Below are 20,345 nucleotides of genomic sequence, written 5' to 3'. Positions count from 1 at the left end.
GAAGATGGGCCAGCTTACATCGTCAAGGCCATCTTGGACTCTCGACGTCACCAGGGTTGACTAGAATACCTTGTCAACTGGGAGGGCTACGGTCCAGAGGAGTGGTCCTGGGTTCCCCGACATGACATCCTGGACCCATCACTTCTCACTCACTTCCATAATCAACATCCTGATCGTCCAGCTCCTCATGGTCGAGGTTGCCCCAGACGTGGAGTGTTCCGGTCTGCGGGAGCTGCCCGTGGAGAGGGGGGTACTGTCACGCCCTCGTCAGCCTCTGCTCCTCCAAACCCCTCGAACTCTCCTGATTATTAATTATTTTCACCTGCTCCCCATCAAACCATCAATCAGAACATTATAAAAAGTCCCACCACTCTCCCTCAGTCTTTTGTCTAGTCTTGCTTGGACCTGCTTCTAGTGTGTTCACCTCTTCCTTGTATCCTAGATTTGTGAGTTATTTACCTGTTGGTCATTGGTTATCTTTGTTACCTCATATCCTGATTTAACCTGTGGTTTTTCCTCGTGTTTCTCTGTTTACCCCTGAGTTGTGCAATAAACTGCATCTGGGTTCAACTTCTTGTCTCGGCTTCATAACAGGGTTAATGCGAACTTTTTTGTTTGCTTTGGGGGGAAGTTTATGGTTTGATTGTTGCACTAATGTAGAATGTGGTCTTTATAATTTTATTTTTGACACAATCTATTTTTTTCTAATATGTCAAATTTAGTATGAGTGGACTGTCTCTCTCCACGTGGAATGTGAATGGGTTGGGGCACCCCATAAAAAGAAGGAAAGTTATTTCTCTTCTTAAACGTAAGAAATATGATAGTGTTTCTTCAAGAAATGCATCTTTCACTGCAGGGTGCTGAAAAATTTGGAAAGATATGGGGTGGACCTGTTTTCTTTAGTGCTGGCTCAAGTAAGAGCAGGGGAGTCATTACACTGATAAGTAAGCATCTACAATTCAAATGTCTCAAACAGATTAAAGATAAATTAGGAAGAGTCATAGTTTTAGCAGAAATTCAGGGGCAAAGTCTGATTTTGGCTAATATTTACTCACCTAACACTGATCAGTGCTTTTTTTTTTATAGATCTTGAAGGGATGTTGCAAGCCGTTGGCACCCCTCATGATATAATATTGGGAGGAGACTTTAATCTATTCATGGACTCAGTCCTTGATCATAGTGAAGCAAAAGTGTGTAAGCCCACTAGAGTAACACTGATGCTTCACAGGATGTGTAAAAATCTTGGTCTTACAGATATTTGGAGACTTTTGATCCCATCCGGTAGGGATTATACTTTTTTTTTCATCAATGCATAAGATTTATTCTAGAATAGATTATTTTATATTATATATATATAGAAAAAAAATTTGGCTAACCAATTAAGTTATGACAACATAAATCAGATCATAGATCAGGTGGAGTTTATTCGGGGCCGAGGCTCTTCTGATAACATTAGGCGTTTCATCAATATTATGTGGTCAGTGGCAAATAATCAGACTTCGGTCGCTGCCATCTCAATTGACGCCGAAAAGGCATTTGATATGGTAGGATAGGATTATCTTTTTAAGATTTTGGAAATATATGGGTTCGGGAATACTTTTATTGGATGGATTAATTTATAGACACCCGGTAGCAGCGGTACAAACAAATGGATTAATTTCAGATTATTTTACTCTGGATAGGAGCACCCAGCAGGGTTGCCCTCTTTCCCCATTATTGTTCTGTCTTGCCCTGGAACCATTAGCAGCTGTGATAAGAAAGGAAGATGATTTTATAGGGGTGGTGGCGGGAGGTGTGGCGCATAAGCTTTTGCTTTACGCAGATGATATTTTATTATTCGTCTCCAACCCCACTAGATCTATGCCTTGCCTCCACAGAATGATTAATTCCTTTTCTAAATTCTCAGGATACATAGTCAATTGGTCTAAATCCAAAGCTTTGGCTCTGACAGCGTACTGCCCAGTAACGGCTTTTCAGCCGGGCTCCTTCCAGTGGCCCAAACAGGGCATTAAGTATTTGGGAATTTTATTCAAAGCAAATTTGTGTGAGTTCATTTTGACCCCTTAATAAAAAGGTTTTCGAGCAATGTGGGCAGGTGGGCTTCATTACATTTATCTATGATTGGAATGGTTAATATTATTAAAATGAATTGTATTCCAAATACAACTACCTGCTATAATCTCTCCCTGTAGATATCCCCCTCTCTTATTTCAAGCATTTGATAACATAGTGAAGTCCTTCATTTGGAATGGTAAGCGTCCCAGTTTACATTTCAATAAGTTACATAGGCCAATTAACAAAGGTGGGCTAGGCCTACCCAAGATTTTGTTTTATTAATATGCATTGGGTCTCAGACATTTGGCTCATTGGTCGCTCCCACCTGAGAGAGCCCCTCCCTGGTTTTGTATTGAACAGGAAGTTCTTGCCCCCTATTTTGCCATTGCAAAGCCTTTCAATTAAACTAACCGGAGAAGTTAAGTTACACCACATTATCTCCCATTTGCACGCGGTATGGACAAAAGTGTCCAGAGTGTTTAATTCGGACATTTATTTAAATGTTGCCTCGAGCATATGGCTCAACCCAAAATTATGTATTAATAAGTCCCCTTTCTGCTGGTCAGAGTGGATTGTGAAGGACTTTAATACGCTCGGTGACCTTTATAAGAATGGTGTGTTGAGATCCTTTGAAAATATGGTTCAACATTTTAGGATTCCCAGATCTCAGTTCTTTAGGTATTTACAGCTAAGCCACCTGCTCTCTACTATTTTTGGGAGTAGCATACACCCCCCTAAAGCAGCAGATACTCTGGAAGTGGTGATTACTGCTTTTGGAAAAGGTCATGAGGCATCAGTATATTACTCCCTGTTAATTCAGAGTCTGGGGGACGGAGCTTCAACTTCACTTAAGAGATTATGGGAGAAAGATTTAAACTTGGTATTGGAGGAGGGAGTGTGGGCTAGGATTCTAAAAAATGTCAAGTCTACATCTAGAGATGCAAGAGTGCGTCTGATGCAATTTAAGATTTTACATCAAGTCTATTGGCACACCCACCTGCTGGCGATACCAATCAGAAGACGAGGACACAACCCATGTTTTTTGGGAATGTGTTAAGATCCAAGAATTTTGGTTGAGGGTTCATAGCTTTATGTGTGACGTATTGGACATTTAATTTTCATTTTGCCCCAGACTCTGTATTTTAGGCGATGGGGCGGTCATTAATGTTGGGGATAGTCATTTAAAAAGTTGGGTCCTAGCCGGAGTTATGATTGGCAGACAAATCATCCTTAGTGGGTGGAAGTCATCTGGGGTACCCTCGTTTCCCGAAAGTGGTGCGGGGAGATGGGCGGGGTGGCAGCATTCGAGGAGGTTTTAGAAGGATGGGAAAATGGGATTTGTTTGATAGGAAGTGGGGTGGATATTTGGCTTTTTTGGAGAGTTCTCGGGGAGGGGCAGTGGAGAGGGATTTCTAGTTTAGATATGTATGTGCATTCTTGTTGTTTTTTTTTAAAGTATACTTTTTTAATGTTCTTTAATTTTTTTTATGTTCTAATTGTTGGTGACCACTGTAGTGTGTGTTGTGCTGGGTGGGGTTTAATGTATATAATTGATTCCATTTTTTATGTTGTGTTTGTTTGTCTTGTGAATGGAATCAATAAAAAAAATCTTGTGATTCCCCTTGGAGCTGATTGGTTTGGTTTGGTTCGTGGCCAATAATACTTTTAAGAAGGATTTTATGAAATCCCGATGGAAAAAATTAATGGGAAATATACTTTGGGAACCCAGATGGCTGAAAAGCTATCTATTGCGAATGTGATGTTGCTTTAATATTTTGCATAACAAGAATGAACTCTAACACTGGACTGTAACAGTATGCTCAAATGACAATATATTGCAGATAAAATATTTTCAAAATTGTGAAATATTTTCTAAATAATATTTTCTTAACTGTTTTGTACCAACTAAATTTAAGCATATTATCTGGAACTTGCCATATTGGAGGAAATTACACAATATTTACAACCTTAACTTCAGAGGAAGAGCATCATATATTCTTCCTTATCAGAAGTTCTCTGCCTATGATCAGATACAGAAAACAGGCCTTCTGCTTTAATGGCAAATCTACAAGTAAAGACACACTTCCTGGATTACCAGCTAACTATCTACCAGAGTAGATACATAAGAATAAGCATAGATAACCACTGCAAAGATTTCATGTCTCTTATAACTGTGATGTGCAAAGCAACCCATTACGACACAACGCTGTCGTTGTGGCCGAGGGGTGATAAAACCAAGGGGGAAATGTCAGGACCCCTACTGAGAGATGAAAGGAAGTTAGGGAGGAGAAAAAGAAGAGGTGGAACACTATGTAAAAGCTAATGCCCCTTCGCAATTGTCCTCCCTGTACAAAAGAGCCATGTGAAATTTCTGCACCTGCAGCACCTTTAAAACCCAAAATGTGGCAAACACACATAGAGGCTCTCTTGTGACGGCGCCTATTTAGTGTTTATCAGGCACGGCAGTGGGCCTGACGCCGCACTGAGTAAGATTCCCAGCGGGTGGGCATCCTCTCAGGCCGCTGGGGTGTGGGAAGCCAGCTATTGCTGAAAAGGCAAGACAAGAGATTAAGGGGGGACGAGTTGCATCTCACCCTATAAAGAAACACTCTACGTTTTTCCTTCATTACCACTAAAGAAATAAAAAGGGAATGGGGCAAGACAAAGTACTAATGGTGTTGCAAAAGCCACCCTTGCTCTCAGGATGCACTCAGCCCTGATTGTGGTGTGCCACTGATATGGTTGAGACGTCCCGGTCTGGCAAGGCATTTGGATGTGTTCTGGTGCCGTGTGTGAAATGTGAGATAATAAGAAGAGTGGTGTATAAAGGGTAGAGCCGTGGCGGTGAGGATTTAGGAAGGCAGCATGGTATCCAGGGCTTCTCAATGAGTGCCGCCCCACACTGTGAAAATCGTATTTATCAACTTAATAGCAGGTGTCTGATTGAACAAGAGCAATGAGGCGAGTTTGATTAGAGAATGGTGTAATCCTCCACTCTTCCTCTCCTCTTACATCTTCAAACACTGCTCACCAATGATGTCTTGAATTTGGAAAGATCTGTGCCTGGTTGCATAAAGCACCTTAAGTGTAATTTTCCCTTAATATTACCCAAATGTTAAAACTTAAGGGTGTTGCAGGAAATAACCCTTAAGAGTTACTTAAGGGTTTTTGTAGGTAAAACATCACAATCCCTTAGAATTTCCCTTAAGTATTTATTTTTTACTTGAGTGTGCCCTTAAAAACCGTTAAGTGTTGCATAAAGCCCCTTAACTGCCATTTTCCTAAGTATTTCCTAAGGTTAGGAAAACTTCACCTTAAGTATAGCATAAGAGTTTCAAGGTTTATAAAAATTAATAAATAGCTACGTTTATACAACCAATTGAAGAGTATAGAGTGTCAAGGCAAATTTTTCATGATAGGAAGAACCTAGTTTAGACCATTTAAGCAATGAAAAACTGTTGCAGTTGTCGCAGGAGTGTAGATTTGATGGTCACACAATATGAGAAATCGCTAACAAGCTTGAGGGCGATCTAAAAGGAACATACACAAACCAGAAGTGTACCCAGTATTATCTGCTCTCTGTATCTTTATAAACTGTACAAATGGATGAATTAAAATCATATAACAAGTTAATTTGGCATATATCACTAATTTTTATATATAAATCCTATCCTACACCCCTACTGACCACCACTGATATTCTTAATTTGGGATGGCAATCAGTTCTCTGCATAGTTATACAAGCATCTTAACATCTTGCACCTCTAATCCAACACTAACCGGGCAGTCTTTCAAATGTGTCTCTCAAAAGGCCATAACAGCAGAATCCTCCATTAACTGGTCTGCATGCAAAACTCAGGACGTTTACACAGGAAAAATGTGTACACCAACAAGTTTTTGAATCAATTAAATTCAAGAATTGTACCTCAGATACAAATGGAAATCCGCCTGCATATCCTCCAGAAAATGAGTTTGAAAAAATATTTATGCAGTAATCATAAACTACTGTGATTGGTGCATACTGAAAAGTGCTGTGAAAACTAACAGGAGAAGTGTATAAGGGATTATATGCAACACCCTCAAGTCATTCCCTCAGGGAAGGGGAAATCACGCTTTAAGTGTTATGCTTAAGGGAAAAACTTAAGGTGTTTTATGCAACTGGGCACAGTCCTCAAAGTGACTGGGGAACAATGTGGTTCCTAAGCTACAAACAGGGTTAGGCAGAATACTTAAAGCATTCTGGGCTGAATACTAAATACTCGAGCTCTTAAATGTATATCACATACAAAAGTAACGTATTCAGAATACAAGAATACTTTTAGAATACATATATACAAAGGCAAGGCAACAGAAGGTAGTTTGTGGTCAACTACAATATCTTGTCCACTTTCCAACAAGCAAAATGCTGCCTGTACCTCAAAGATCCAAACACTCCTAACTGTGACATTGTAGCTGCCAAGCAGGGTTGTTTTTGAATGTTCAGAATGGCATATTTAATGTTTATAACATTGTTTTTTTTTTTTATCTTCTTAACCCATTATTTCAGTGGACTGACAAAGATTAATACATTTTGACACAAAATTGGATACGGAATGCAAATTAACCATATTTTTGAGATGATAACTGGATGCCACTTGCAGAAATTAAACATGCAACAAAGTGAGGTCCTGTGACAACACTGAAGTATATGAATGATTTGCATATTTAGGCCTATTTATTCATAGTATTTTCTACCTCTTTCATTTTTTGGTGCTTTTAATTCTTTTACCCCTTTGATTTTAATTGTCAATTATAGATTTTTTTGTGAATCACTTTGTACTATATGTTTAATAAATGTATTTACACAGCAATTACAATAGCGGGAAACAATATATCGTGCTCAAATTTAATATTTGTTTACAAATGTGGCTGTATTGATTCTGGTGCACAGCTGACAAATACATTCCGGTGCAGCTGACAGCTGACAAATACATTCCGGTGCAGTTGCCAGAAATTCAGTCCCGGAATCATTATACATGACTAAAGCCCTAATATACAGTTGAAGTCAGAAGTTTAAATACACCTTAACCAAATACATTTAAATTCAGTTTTTCACAAGTCCTGACATTTAAATCATAGAAAACCTTGCCTGACTTTTTTATTTTTATTTTATTTTAAGAACGAGAAATGTCAGGATAATAGTAGAGAGAATTAGATTAGAAAGCTTTTATTTCTTTCATCATATTCCCAGTGGGTCAGAAGTTTACATACACTTTGTTAGTATTTGGTAGCATTGCCTTTAAATTGTTTAACTTGGGTCAAACGTTTTGGGTAGCCTTCCACAAGCTTCTCACAATAAGTTGCTGGAATTTTGGCCCATTCCTCCAGACAGAACTGGTGTAACTGAGTCTGGTTTGTAGGCCTCCTTGCTCGCACATGCTTTTTCAGTTTTGCCAACAAATTTTCTATCAGATTGAGGTCAGAGCTTTGTGATGGCTACTCCAGTACCTTGAATTTGTTGTCCTTAAGCCATTTTGCTACAACTTTGGAGGTATGCTTGGGGTCATTGTCCATTTGGAAGACCCATTTGCGACTGAGCTTTAACATCATGGCTGATGTCTTGAGATGTTGCTTCAATATATCCACATAATTGTCTTTCCTCATGATGCCATCTATTCTGTGAAGTGCACCAGTCCCTCCTGCAGCAAAGCACCCACACAACATGATGCTGCCACCACATAACAATGGTCATTATGGCCAAAAAGTTCCATTTTTGTTTCATCAGACCAGAGGAAATGTCTCCAAATAGTAAGATCTTTGTACCCATGTGCACTTGCAAGCTGTAGTCTGGCTTTTTTTATGGCGGTTTTGGAGCACTGGCTTCTTCCTTGCTGAGCAGCCTTTCAGGTTATGTCAATATAGGACTCATTTTACTGTGGATTTAGATACTTGACTACCTGTTTCCTCCAGCATCTTTACAATTTCCTTTGCTGTTGTTCTGGGATTGATTTGCACTTTTCACACCAAACTGCATTAATCTCTAGGAGACAGAATGCATCTCCTTCCTGAGCGGTATGATGGCTGTGTGGTCCCATTTGTACAGATGAACTTGGTACCTTCAGGTGAAATTGCTCCCAAGGATGAACCAGATTTGTGGAGGTCCACAATTTTTGTTTCTGAGGTCTTGGCTGATTTCTTTTGATTTTCCCATGATGTCAAGCAAAGAGGCACTGAATTTGAAGGTAGGCCTTAAAATACATCCACAGGTACACCTCCAATTGACTCCAGTTAGCCTATCAGAAGCTAATTCGCTAATTGCCTAAAGCCTCGACATCATTTTTTATTTTTTTTTATTTTCCATGCTGCTTAAAGGCAAAGTTAACTTAGTATATGTAAAATTCTGACCCACTGGAATTGTGATATAGTCAATTAAAAGTGAAACAATCTGTCTGTAAACAATTGTTGGAAAAATTACTTGCGTCATGCACAAAGTAGATGTCCTAAATGAATTGTCAAAACTATAGTTTGCTAATATGAATCTGTGGAGTGATTAAAAAGTGAGTTTTAATTACTTCAACCTAAATGCATGTAAACTTCTGACTTCAACTGTAGACCAATTCCATTGTTTACAAAACTTTCAGCGCATGCACATTAAGTGGTGGCAGAAAGTCAAAGCTGTGTTAGATTTGACAGATTAGACAATTAAACGAAAGTATGACACAAAACCATCATAAATACAAAAAATATTCTTAGCTATACAATTATTATAATGAAATACCTGTAATAATGTACGCTATAAATGTTTGCTGCAAAGCCATAAGTTGAAATGTTCTCCTTAGTCCAGTCAGCTCTGTTGATGGCTTGAAGCCACAGCTGTCTATGTGAGCCCTCAAAATAATTTTTCAACAACAGGAGTACAATTAAAGTTTACTGTTTGAGCAGTTTACTGTTTGGCTGTTTTTGCCACCACTTCCGTGTGTGATGTAAGCGGTGACATTGCCAAAGGATTGGTTTATACTTCTGGAGAAATTTTCTCTTCATTCAGGGGTAAACAAGCCAAGCAACGGTATACTCTTTGTGAACATTCAGACATCCGCCACAGCGCTGTGGGACTCGTTTAAAAAGTACATTTGAAATATTAGTACGCTCAGTAAAATGTCCTGGTTACTTTCGTAACCTCCGTTCCCTGATGGAGGGAACGAGACGTTGTGTCGATGTAGTGACACTAGGGGTCGCCCTTGGGAGCCCCAAACACCTCTGATCTTTGAGAAAAGGCCAATGGGAATTGGCGAGTGGAACTTGCATGACACTCCCCCGGACATACGGGTATAAAAGGAGCTGGCTCAGGGAACGGAGGTTACGAAAGTAACCAGGACGTTCCCTATCTGTCACTCACTCGATGTTGTGTCGATGTAGTGACACTAGGGGTCCCTATTCGAAATGCCACAACTAGCTGAACTGTGTTACGTGGACTGGCGGTGCGAGACGGGCAAGCCATTGTGTGCCCCATAGCCAGTGCACCTGGCCGTCACATAACCTGCCCCAATGCTCCTACGAGCATCCTGGTGGAGTGTGCCCGAAGCCCCAAAGGGGGCGGCACGTGCTGAGCGTGGTATGCCAAAGCGATGGCACCAATGACCCAGTGGGAGACAGCGCTCCCATTCTGCTGTCCTCCGAAGCAGACAAAGAGCTGCTCAGAGCATCTAAAGCTCTGAGTGCGATCCAAGTAGATGCGCAAAGCACGCACCGGACACAGCAATGAAAGTCTGCCTCCTCCTGGGGCAGTTTCGCTTGCAGGTTCACCACCTGATCCCTAAACGGGGTTGTGGGAACCTTGGGCATACAGCTCGGTCAGGGCCTCAGGACCTTGTGAGAGTTTTCCGGACCGAACTCCAGGCACATGTCGCTGACAGATAATGCCTACAGGCCCCCTACCCTCTTGATGGACATGAGCTCAGTCAGGAAGGCAGTCTTCAAGACACTGCCTTTAGCTCAACTGACTCCAGGGCTCAAACGGGGTTCCCCGCAGGACCACGGAGAGATCCCATGAGGGAATGAGGCACGGTCTGGGAGGACTCAGCCTCCTCGTGCCTCTAAGGAACCTGATGATCAGGTCATGCTTCCCGAGAGACCTACTGTCAACTGCACTGTGGTGCGCCACCATAGCGGCCATGTACACCCTCAAGGTGGGGGGGACAGCCGCCCCACCAGCCTCTCCTGCAGGAAGGAAAGCACCAACCTGACTGCGCATCTCTGGGGGGCTTCGCATTGGGAAGAATACCACTTAGCGAACAGATTCCACTGCAAGGCATACAGGCACCTCATAGAGGGAGCCCTAGCCTAAGTGATCGTGTCTACCACTGCGGGTGGTAGGCCACTTAGGTCTTCCGCTCCTGTCCAAGGTCCAGACATGAACATTCTAGAGGTCTGGTCGCGGGTGCCAGATGGTGCCCCATCCCTGAGAGAGTCTGGACTAACACATGCTTGCCCTGGATCAACGGTCAAAGCCTCTGCAGGGCAAGCAACACTGCCAGCAACTCGAGGCAGTTGATATGCCAACGCAGTTGCGGCCCTGTCCAGGAGCCTGCGGCTGCATGCCTGTTGCACACGGTGCCCCAGCCATGCTCCGAGGCGTCTGTCATAACCACGACTCACCTGGGGTACTTACACTAAGGGGACTCCTGCTCCAAGGAATGCAAGGCCTGTCCAAGGGCTGAACAAGTACACATTGCGATGACCACGCGGTGTGGTGTGTGCAGTGTCCAGCGATCACAATAACGATGACTGTAAACACCGGGTGTGTGAGGAAATGAGGAAACTGCTCCTTTTCTGAAAATGTGGGTACCGCAGCCTTTCGGGCATGCGGCAAATCAAAGAAAAGGCAACAAAGGATTCTCCTCCCGGCCCTCCACCGGGGGATGGAGTGATCTGCTTACCATCTCTTGGCCTGCAGTGGGTCTCAACGTGCCTGTGTCACCCATCTCAGGGGCACCTAGAGGCCTTCCTCAGGTTCTTGGCAGCGGGGGGCGTCTGCTTCCTGCGGGGGGCTCTATGCCGGGGCCGGGCTGCTGGTGCGCAAAGTCCTCGACGGTGTCACCAAATAGGCCAACCTGGGAGACGGGGTGTCAAGGAACCTTACCTTGTCAGCCTCCCTCATCTTGACCAAGTTGAGCCATAGGTGATGCTCCTGGACCATCAGGGTGGATATCGCCTACCTGAGAGTCTGTGCTGAGACCTTCATCGCCCGGAGGGCGAGATCGGTCGCCGAGCACAGCTCCTGCATCAATCTCGGGTTAGAACTACCCTTGTGCAGTTCTCTTACCGCCTTGGCTTGGTGCACCTGCAGGAGAGCCATCGCGTGCAGGGTGGAGGTGGCCTGTCCAGCAGTACTTTAAGCCTTAGTCGCAAGTGACGACATAAACTTACAGACCCTGGATGGGAATCTTGGACGGTTCCGCCAGGTGGAGGCATTTTATGGGCACAGGTGCACCGCAACCACCTTATCCACCTGGGGAATCGCAGAGTACCCCTGGCAGCCACACCATCGAGGGTAGTGAGAGTGGAGGAGCTCAGAGACCGGGGTACGGGCAGTGAAAGGTGCCTGCCACGACCTCGTGAGCTTCTCATGCACTTCTGGGAAGAAAGGGACTGGGGCGGGGCACGGCTGTGAGTAGCACTCCGAGCCCAGGACCCAATCGTCAAGCCACGAGGGTTCAGGGTGGGGCGGAGGGTTCCACTCTAGCCGTCAGCTCGGCATCAGCCTCAGACTGGGCGACCACACCCGAAGGCGGAAGCCCAGCCGAGTCCTCCACATCGGACTGAAGCAGCCTGCTCTCCAATGCTGCTATCGAGATCTCATCCTCCTCCTGAGTGCCAAATAAGAGATCGAACCCGCTGTGAGGCGGGCCACCTGACTCATCCCAGAACTCAACCGGGGCGCACAAGCATGCTGGGGAATGGGAGGTCCGTGGGGATTCACCCAGCAGGGTTACTCTCATTGAAGTCCCCAAATCGCCCCCAGTGCTATCCATCGCGGTCATGTGTCTGCAGGCAGAAGAACCGGGGTGGGGAGTGGCTTTCTCTCTGAAGAAGGAAAGCCATGATCACAACGTGGCCAAGGTCATGCTCTTGCAGTGCGGACATGAAACATCCATGAATGCTGTCTCAGCATGTCTGGAGCCCAGACATCGTGACCATCAGAAGCGGAGAGATAACGGCTGCAACCAGGAACTGCACATAACCGGAAAGGCATCTTTAAAAAGACGCTTTCCATCAGTGCCCACTCTTTTAGGGAATATATACTCTTTGGGAGAAACATACACTTTTAGCGCTCAACGCACGCTGTCGAAGCGCCCAGGGGCGTTCTCCGCACTTATCTGTGTGAAAGGGGGAGAAACCGCTGTGATGCGCTGTGAAATCCAACAGCCACGGAGATCACTTCCTTTCTACAGAGGCTAATGGTTTGGCAGTGGAATACATCAACACCGCTCAGTTCTAAAGAAAAAGTCTGAATGAGTGGTTGCGAGCCAGCTCCTTTTATACCCATATGTCTGGGGGCGTGGCATGCAAATTCCACTCGCCAATTCCCATTGGCCTTTTCTCAAAGATCAGAGGTGTTTGGGGCTCCCAAGGGCGACCCCTAGTGTCACTACATCGACACAACGTCGAGTGAGTGACAGATAGGGAACCATACATAATGTGACATTAAAATGAGTTATCAATGATTTCATGCCTCATTCTATGAGTAGAATTCACACTAGATCAGTAAAAAATGCTTGTTTAACAACCAATTTAAAGTAATATATGGTAGAAAATGCGCAATTTGCCTTTACATTCTGAATTCATGACACTAATGTGCTAATGCTATACACAGCCATAATATGCACCGATTACACTCTGTTATTGTAATTTATGATGACACTGATTCAACTGCAAAGTTTGGTATAGAAATAAGTGTTAATGAGACAAAAGAATATGGACAAAAGAATGATGATAGGCATACCTTACTATGGGCAGATGTGTGAATGGCTTTCATTGCAGAAGGCACATGAGTAAAGCAGTATAGAAAACAAGGAGTGAATGGGAACTTAAGAGTATTTGAGTAGATTGTATTCCTTTTATAGACTAATTTAAAAATAAAATCCATGACAAGTTCTTGGAAAACATCTTTATGCAAACAATCGTACAGATGTAGGTACATTTGCACCAGCAAGCTAATAATTGCCCACCGGTGTGTTCATGTTGACTGATCTTAACTGACTGAACACCCTGAATGAGAATTAGCTGCCAGCCTCAAGGTAGGTGGAGCTCCCGGTCACACCTATTGATGACATGGACCTCAAATCAAAAATCAAAATCAAATCAAATCACTTTATTGTCACACAGCCATATACACAAGTGCAATGGTGTGTGAAATTCTTGGGTGCAGTTCCAATCAACATAGCAGTCGTGACAGTGATGAGACATATACCAATTTACAATAACATCAAATTAACACAACACAATTTAAACATCTGTTATACACATAATTACACTCAACAATATACAAATAATAACATACACTGTACCGTATACAATACGCTGTTTTTTTTTTGTTTTTTTACCATATAGATACACATTATTCAATAAAAATGAAAAATTAAAATATATATATATATATAAAAAAAAAAGTATATATATATATATATATATATATATATATATATATATATATATATATATATAGAGAGAGAGAGAGAGAGAGAGAGAGAGAGAGAGAGAGAGAGAGAGAGAAAATGTACAGTATTGTACTGTATTGACATTCGGGCTGTCGGTTGATAGTCAGTTGTTAAGAGAGACATAATATAATAATAATAATATAATTTATGACAGTCCGGTGTGAGATAAAAGAGTAATAAAGTGCAGGGCTGATGTATTTGATCGTGGGAGATCAAAAGTTCAAAAGTCTGATTGCTTGGGGGAAGAAGCTATCATGGAGTCGGCTGGTGCGGGTCCTGATGCTGCAATACCGCCTGCCTGATGGTAGCAGTGAGAACAGCCCATGGCTCGGGTGGCTGGAGTCTCTGATGATCCTCCGAGCTTTTTTCACGCACCGCCTTGTATATATTTCCTGGATGGAGGGAAGCTCACCTCCGATGATGTGTCTGGCAGTTCGCACCACCCTTTGCAGTGCTTTGCGGTTGTGGGCGGTGCTATTGCCGTACCAGGCGGAGATACAGCCAGTCAGGATGCTCTCCACAGTGCAGGTGTAGAACCGTGTGAGGATGTGGCGGTTCATTCCAAACTTCCTCAGCCGTCTCAGGAAGAAGAGGCGCTGATGAGCCTTCTTCACAACGACTTCAGTGTGGACAGACCATGTGAGTTCCTCAGTGATGTGGACACTCAGGAACTTGAAGCTGCTGACTCTCTCCACTGGTGCTCCATTGATGGTGATGGGACTGTGTTCTCTGTCTTTTCTTCTGAAGTCCACCACAAGCTCCTTTGTCTTACTGACGTTGAGGGAGAGGTTGTGCTCCTGACACCAGTGTGTCAGAGTGTGCACCTCCTCTCTGTAGGCTGTTTCATCATTGTCAGTGATCAGACCTACCACCGTCGTGTCATCAGCAAACTTAATGATGGCATTGGAGCTATGTGTTGCCACACAGTCATGTGTGTACAAGGAATACAGTAGTGGGCTGAGAACACAGCCCTGTGGGGCTCCAGTGCTGAGGATCAGTGATGAGGAGATGTTGCTTCCTATTCTAACCACCTGGCGTCTGCTTGACAGGAAGTCCAGGATCCAGCTGCACAGCGAGCTGTTTAAGCCCAGAGCCCGGAGTTTCTCATCTAGCTTGGAGGGCACTATGGTGTTGAATGCTGAGCTGTAGTCTACAAACAACATTCTCACATAAGTGTTCTTTTTTTCCAGGTGGGAGAGAGCAGTGTGTATTGTAGATGCAATGGCATCATCAGTGGAGCGGTTGTTGCGGTAAGCAAACTGCAGCGGGTCAAGATTGAGTGGCAAGACAGAGCAGATGTAATCTCTGATTAGCCTCTCAAAACATTTGCTGATGATGGGGGTCAGAGCAACAGGACGCCAGTCATTTAAACAAGTTATTTTTGATTGTTTTGGAACAGGCACAATGGTGGATGTTTTAAAGCATGTGGGGACTACAGACAAAGAGAGGGAAAGGTTGAAAATGTCCGTAAAAACACCAGCCAGCTGGTTCGCGCACGCTCTGATGACGCGGCCCAGAATGCCATTTGGGCCCGCGGCTTTGTGGATATTCACCCGTCGGAAGGATCGGGTTACATCCGCTACAGAGACGGAGAGTGAACTAACCTCTGTAGCTTCAGCAGCGAGAGCTCTCTCCGCGAGGGCGGTGTTATTTCCCTCGAAACGAGCATAAAAAGTATTTAGCTCATCCGGTAGAGAGGCAGCGGTGTTCATGGCGGAGTTTTTATTCCCTTTAAAGTCCATGATGATGTTAATTCCCTGCCACATGCTTCTAGAGTTGGTGGTGTTAAACTGTCCTTCAATCTTGTCCCTGTACTGGCGTTTTGCTGGCTTGTTTATGCTCCTCCGCGTTCCCGGAATTAAAAGCGGAGGTCCGCACATTAAGTGCAGCGCGAACATCGCTATTGATCCACGGCTTCTGATTCGGATAGATTCATACAGTTCTGGTCGGAATCACTTCCTCTACGCACGTTCTGATGAAACACATTACGCTATCAGCGTAAAGCTCGATGTCGTCATCAGAGGCGGACCGGAACATCTCCCAGTCCTTGTGATCAAAACAGTCTTGTAGCATAGAATCTGATTGGTCCGACCAGCACTGGATCGTTCTGAGGGTGGGTGCTTCCTGTTTCAATTTCTGCCTGTAAGCGGGCAGAAGCAGAATGGAAGAGTGGTCCGATTTGCCAAATGGTGGGCGGGGGAGGGATTTGTAGCCATCCCGGAACGGAGAGTAGCAATGATCCAAAACCCGGTCCCCTCGTGTGTTGAAACTAATGTGCTGGTGATATTTTGGTGCAACTGATTTTAAACTGGCTTTATTAAAGTCCCCGGTCACAATGAACGTGGCCTCAGGGTGCACGGTTTCTTGCTCACTTATACTCCCATACAGTTCTTTGAGTGCCCGGTTTGTGTCGGCTTGTGGGGGAATGTACGCAGCAGTGATAATGACCGCTGTGAATTCCCTCGGTAGCCAGAATGGTTGACACAGAAGCATAAGAAATTCCAGATCAGGAGAACAGAAAGACTTGATGGAATGTACGTTCCTCTGATCACACCAGGATTTGTTGATCATAAAACATACACCACCTCCTCTAGTTTTACCTGAGAGGTCTTTCGCTCTGTCCGCTCGGTGCATGGAGAACCCTGCGGGTTCAATGGCTGAGTCTGGAATCTCCGCAGACATCCAAGTTTCTGTTAGGCAGATAATGCAGCAGTCCCTCGTCTCTCGTTGGAAAGAGATCCGCGCTTTCAGCTCGCAGAGCTTGTTATCCAGAGACTGAACATTTGCCAGTAGAATAGTGGGTAGCGGGGGTCGATTTGCGCGGCGTCTTACTCTGATGAGAACGCCGGCTCTGTTTCCCTTTTCCTCCTGCGTTTCCACGGCCGTGCTGCCCAGACAAAGGGCTCTGCTTGCGTGTTTGTAAACAGTGGGTCGGCATTGAGGAATGTGAAGTCCGGTTTCGGTGTGAGATCGCTGAACCAATGTCCAAAAGTGTTTGTCTGTCGTAGACAATAAGGCAGACAACATCCAAGACAAAAAACATAAGAATTGTAAACAAAACAAACAAAACATTGCTATGTTGTGTCGGAGCTCGCAACGCAGCAGCCATACTCGGCGCCATCTTGAGGTCAACCTATGGCAGTAAGAAGGTGTTAAGCAGCCGAAAAGAAGTTTTCCTAAACGTTCGCCCAGTCGAGCTGTTACAAACCACAGAAACAAACTCAAAAACACCTTTTTGGCCAGATTTTGTTCTAAATGACGTCACACCCCTACATTCTTTGATTTCGTATAGTTTATCGGTGCCTTAAGATGTTTTATTTTCATTATCTAGTGTCTACCATCAAACCTAAGCGTGACCGTGGTCCATTTTTAAAGTATCCCAAAAAGCCACATAATTTAAACATAATTGTGCTTTCAAATTAGCCCAGTTTGGCATGAAACCCTGGCAAAACTGCTTACACACAGCAGCTGCTCTGGGGAAGAGTGAGCGAGAGGAAACGTGTGCAGCGCACATCTGCACTGTTCAGAAAAACTGTTTAGAAAAAGTATTAGAAGTTTAGAAGTAGTATTCTCATATAACGTAACTGTGTTCTGAATACAGGTGCTTGACAACTTAATGGGTGATGAATTCAGTTACTTCATTTTTTGTATTCTGAATACGTAATGCCATTACATGTATTCCGTTACAGCCCAACCCTGGCTAGAAACTACTTATAATTTAAAGTAGTTAAACTGATGTCAAGCTACCCTTTAATGTTGTTGTAAAACACGACCGATTGTAAAACTAACCATTTTACTCCCCAGCCTGATCCCATGAAAGCTAAGTGACTGTGGCAACATTTTTGCTAAATTATATTACGTGGTTCATTACACACTTCTGAGGTGAAATGCCCACTGTATGGCACTATGAATGAGCTAAATGTTCTCCTATATAGATGAGGTTTTTAAGGTTAATGCTCTATCAAGTTTTAAATCAACAAGACCTATCTCCTAACCTAAACTTAACTGATAGTGTCATATAAAGCAAATGAGAGATAACGCAATTACTGAAGCAATCACATCATTTTGTGGTGCTTCTATGACACTCATGTCTAATTGTGTGCTTTGTGGGACTTATACCCTGGTCAAATGCATCAGTTGAGATACCGTGCAATTTGTTCATGTGTGAACAAGCTTATTTACATAGTTGGTTATGTAATGCAAATGGTAAAATATATCTCATTACAAGTCATGCACTAAAGTCTTTTAATGCCATAAGACAGCATTGTGTGATGAACACAGCAAACAAAAGTGTTTCAGGACTGATACGATTTGCCCTTACACTCATGATTTGTGTGAAAGGGAATAAAAGTAATATTTATTGTAGCGCCTCTAGTGGTCATGTCACCAGGAAACTGCAGAGATACATACAACGAGCCACATAAAAAAATTGTTTTGCAAAAATGTAGGTATGTGACGTGATTCTATGAGACCAGGTTACTTTCGTAATCAAAAATGATTAAGTCAAACAGGATATTCAAGGAAAATTTTGGCTGGGACTTGATTTCATCCATCAGGAAATGATTGGATTGTTAAAAGTGGCCAATTTGACTATTGCCTCAGTTTGCAAGGCTGTAAAGCTGCACGTGAAACACAATGTGGCACAAATACTGCAATGTAGAATTTTTGTCACAGGTAAAACTTTCAACCCACAAGTTTAAACGATGACTTTAATTTTTACTGTAATATTTAAGTACTGCAATATCAGTGTGGTGCCTTTTTTGACTACTTTTGGGTTTAGTTACTTGGGAGGAAACTCAAAGTGAAAACTCATAAAATCAAGTAAAAAGGACAGAAATTATTGTGGCAAAAATGTTGTTATACCGTATTGATGAAAACAGTTTTACTGTGTTGGGAAAAAGTAGGTAATTATTGGAAAAGCTGTACTATTTTGCTGCATTACCTTGACAATACTAAAACAATAAATATCATCACTACTTTAAGTTAGTTACTCCCAACACTGCTGGGTAAAATTTGACCATGTGCTTTCAATCAAAGAAACACTGCTCTAGATGTTGAGCCAAGAGGTGCGTACCAAAATAAATAACTAAAAAAAGTCAACTGAGAGACTAGAGGAAAAGGAAGAAAGATGCAAGGAAATACAGAGGAAAAGTCGGACTGATGAATAAGTCAGGTGAGTCTACCCTCGCCACTGTGTAAATGAGAGCCAATTAAACCAGCAGCTCTTGCCTCAGTGCTCCCTACGGCCGCACCCATACTGAGAGACCAGGCCAATGGCAACCACTGATATACACAGAGAAAGAGAGAGAAATAGACCCTCGCTGAGTTCAACACAGTAGTGTTCCAGCGAGTTTCAAACAACAGTGGATAGGAGACGGTACAAGGGGCTGAGACTCGCCAGGGCCGGCCATGAAATTCTGACCTTTATCTTTTGCTCAACTGCTACCGAATTTAGAACAATATGATTGTACACAATTTTTCCTTATATTATTAAAGCTCATTCTAATGAATCATAGGGCACTTCATCAATAGCCTTTTTAAAAATATGTTATTTGCTTTCTGACCTTCAATTACCAAGACACAACCTTGTGTAAAAGCCCTTCGTTAAACTACGGGCATAGCACAGAGTTTGGATTAGGCGACAGGTCCGAGCTTTGTCGCAGCTGGGCTGCAGAGCTACTGACTAATTTAGTTAATTAGACAAGGGCATGATTAAGGTGGCCAGATTGAGAAAGAGCCACCACTGGACTTCAGCCAGGACTCTGGGGTTAGCACCCCTGCTATAGAGCTTAAAGAACTCTGAGATTCTCTAATGACCAGCAGGCACTGGAACAGTTTAATGACCCCTGAGAGAAAGACAGAGAAAGAGATGATCACAAATCAGTTCGTGTGCCTATTGTTCTATACCGATTTATGATCTGATCAAGGGTCATTGTCCACACTGCTTTAGAGAACATATGATTTTTATAAACTATATGTAAAGGAAAAAAAAGTAAATAATAATAAAATAAGTTACTGAGAATGATCACATATCCAAATATATGGGAAATAACTTTTCATAAATAAAATAGTTACATTCAAAATGTATTTTGATTACTGAAGAGGTTACTTTGCATTTTATTGTAATTTGTTCCATTTAATATTCAGTTGGAAAACATTTGTTCCATATAAATGATGCAAGACAAAGAGTGTTTTTTATAGCGGTGAAACGTTTTCTTAAGATGTGTAATGAATCCTACATTTGAAGTAAGTTTGAAGTAAATTTGGAGCAGCAGAAATAGAAATAAACCTTGTTTAAATTATCATGTGAACATTTAGCTTTATGCTAAACTAAAATGCTATTTCTAGCCATTTAACATGCACCTTTTACCAGGCACAATAATTTGTTTTGGTCAAGAAAATCCACATAAGATCACAAGTTTGTTTTTTTTTTTCACTAGAAAGACTTTTAGTATTAGGGCAAAAATCTTATTCTTGATGAATTTTTGTATTGTTTTTCTGTAAAACAAAATCTAAAAATCCTTCAAATTAGATCAGTTTGCTTTATCTTGTTTCAGAAGCAACACAACAAAATATATGTACGTTTTTTAGAGA

This window comes from Myxocyprinus asiaticus, chromosome 41 (genome assembly GCF_019703515.2).
Source record: "Myxocyprinus asiaticus isolate MX2 ecotype Aquarium Trade chromosome 41, UBuf_Myxa_2, whole genome shotgun sequence".
NCBI classification, from domain to species: domain Eukaryota; kingdom Metazoa; phylum Chordata; class Actinopteri; order Cypriniformes; family Catostomidae; genus Myxocyprinus; species Myxocyprinus asiaticus.
Note: the sequence above shows the minus strand (reverse complement) of the source record.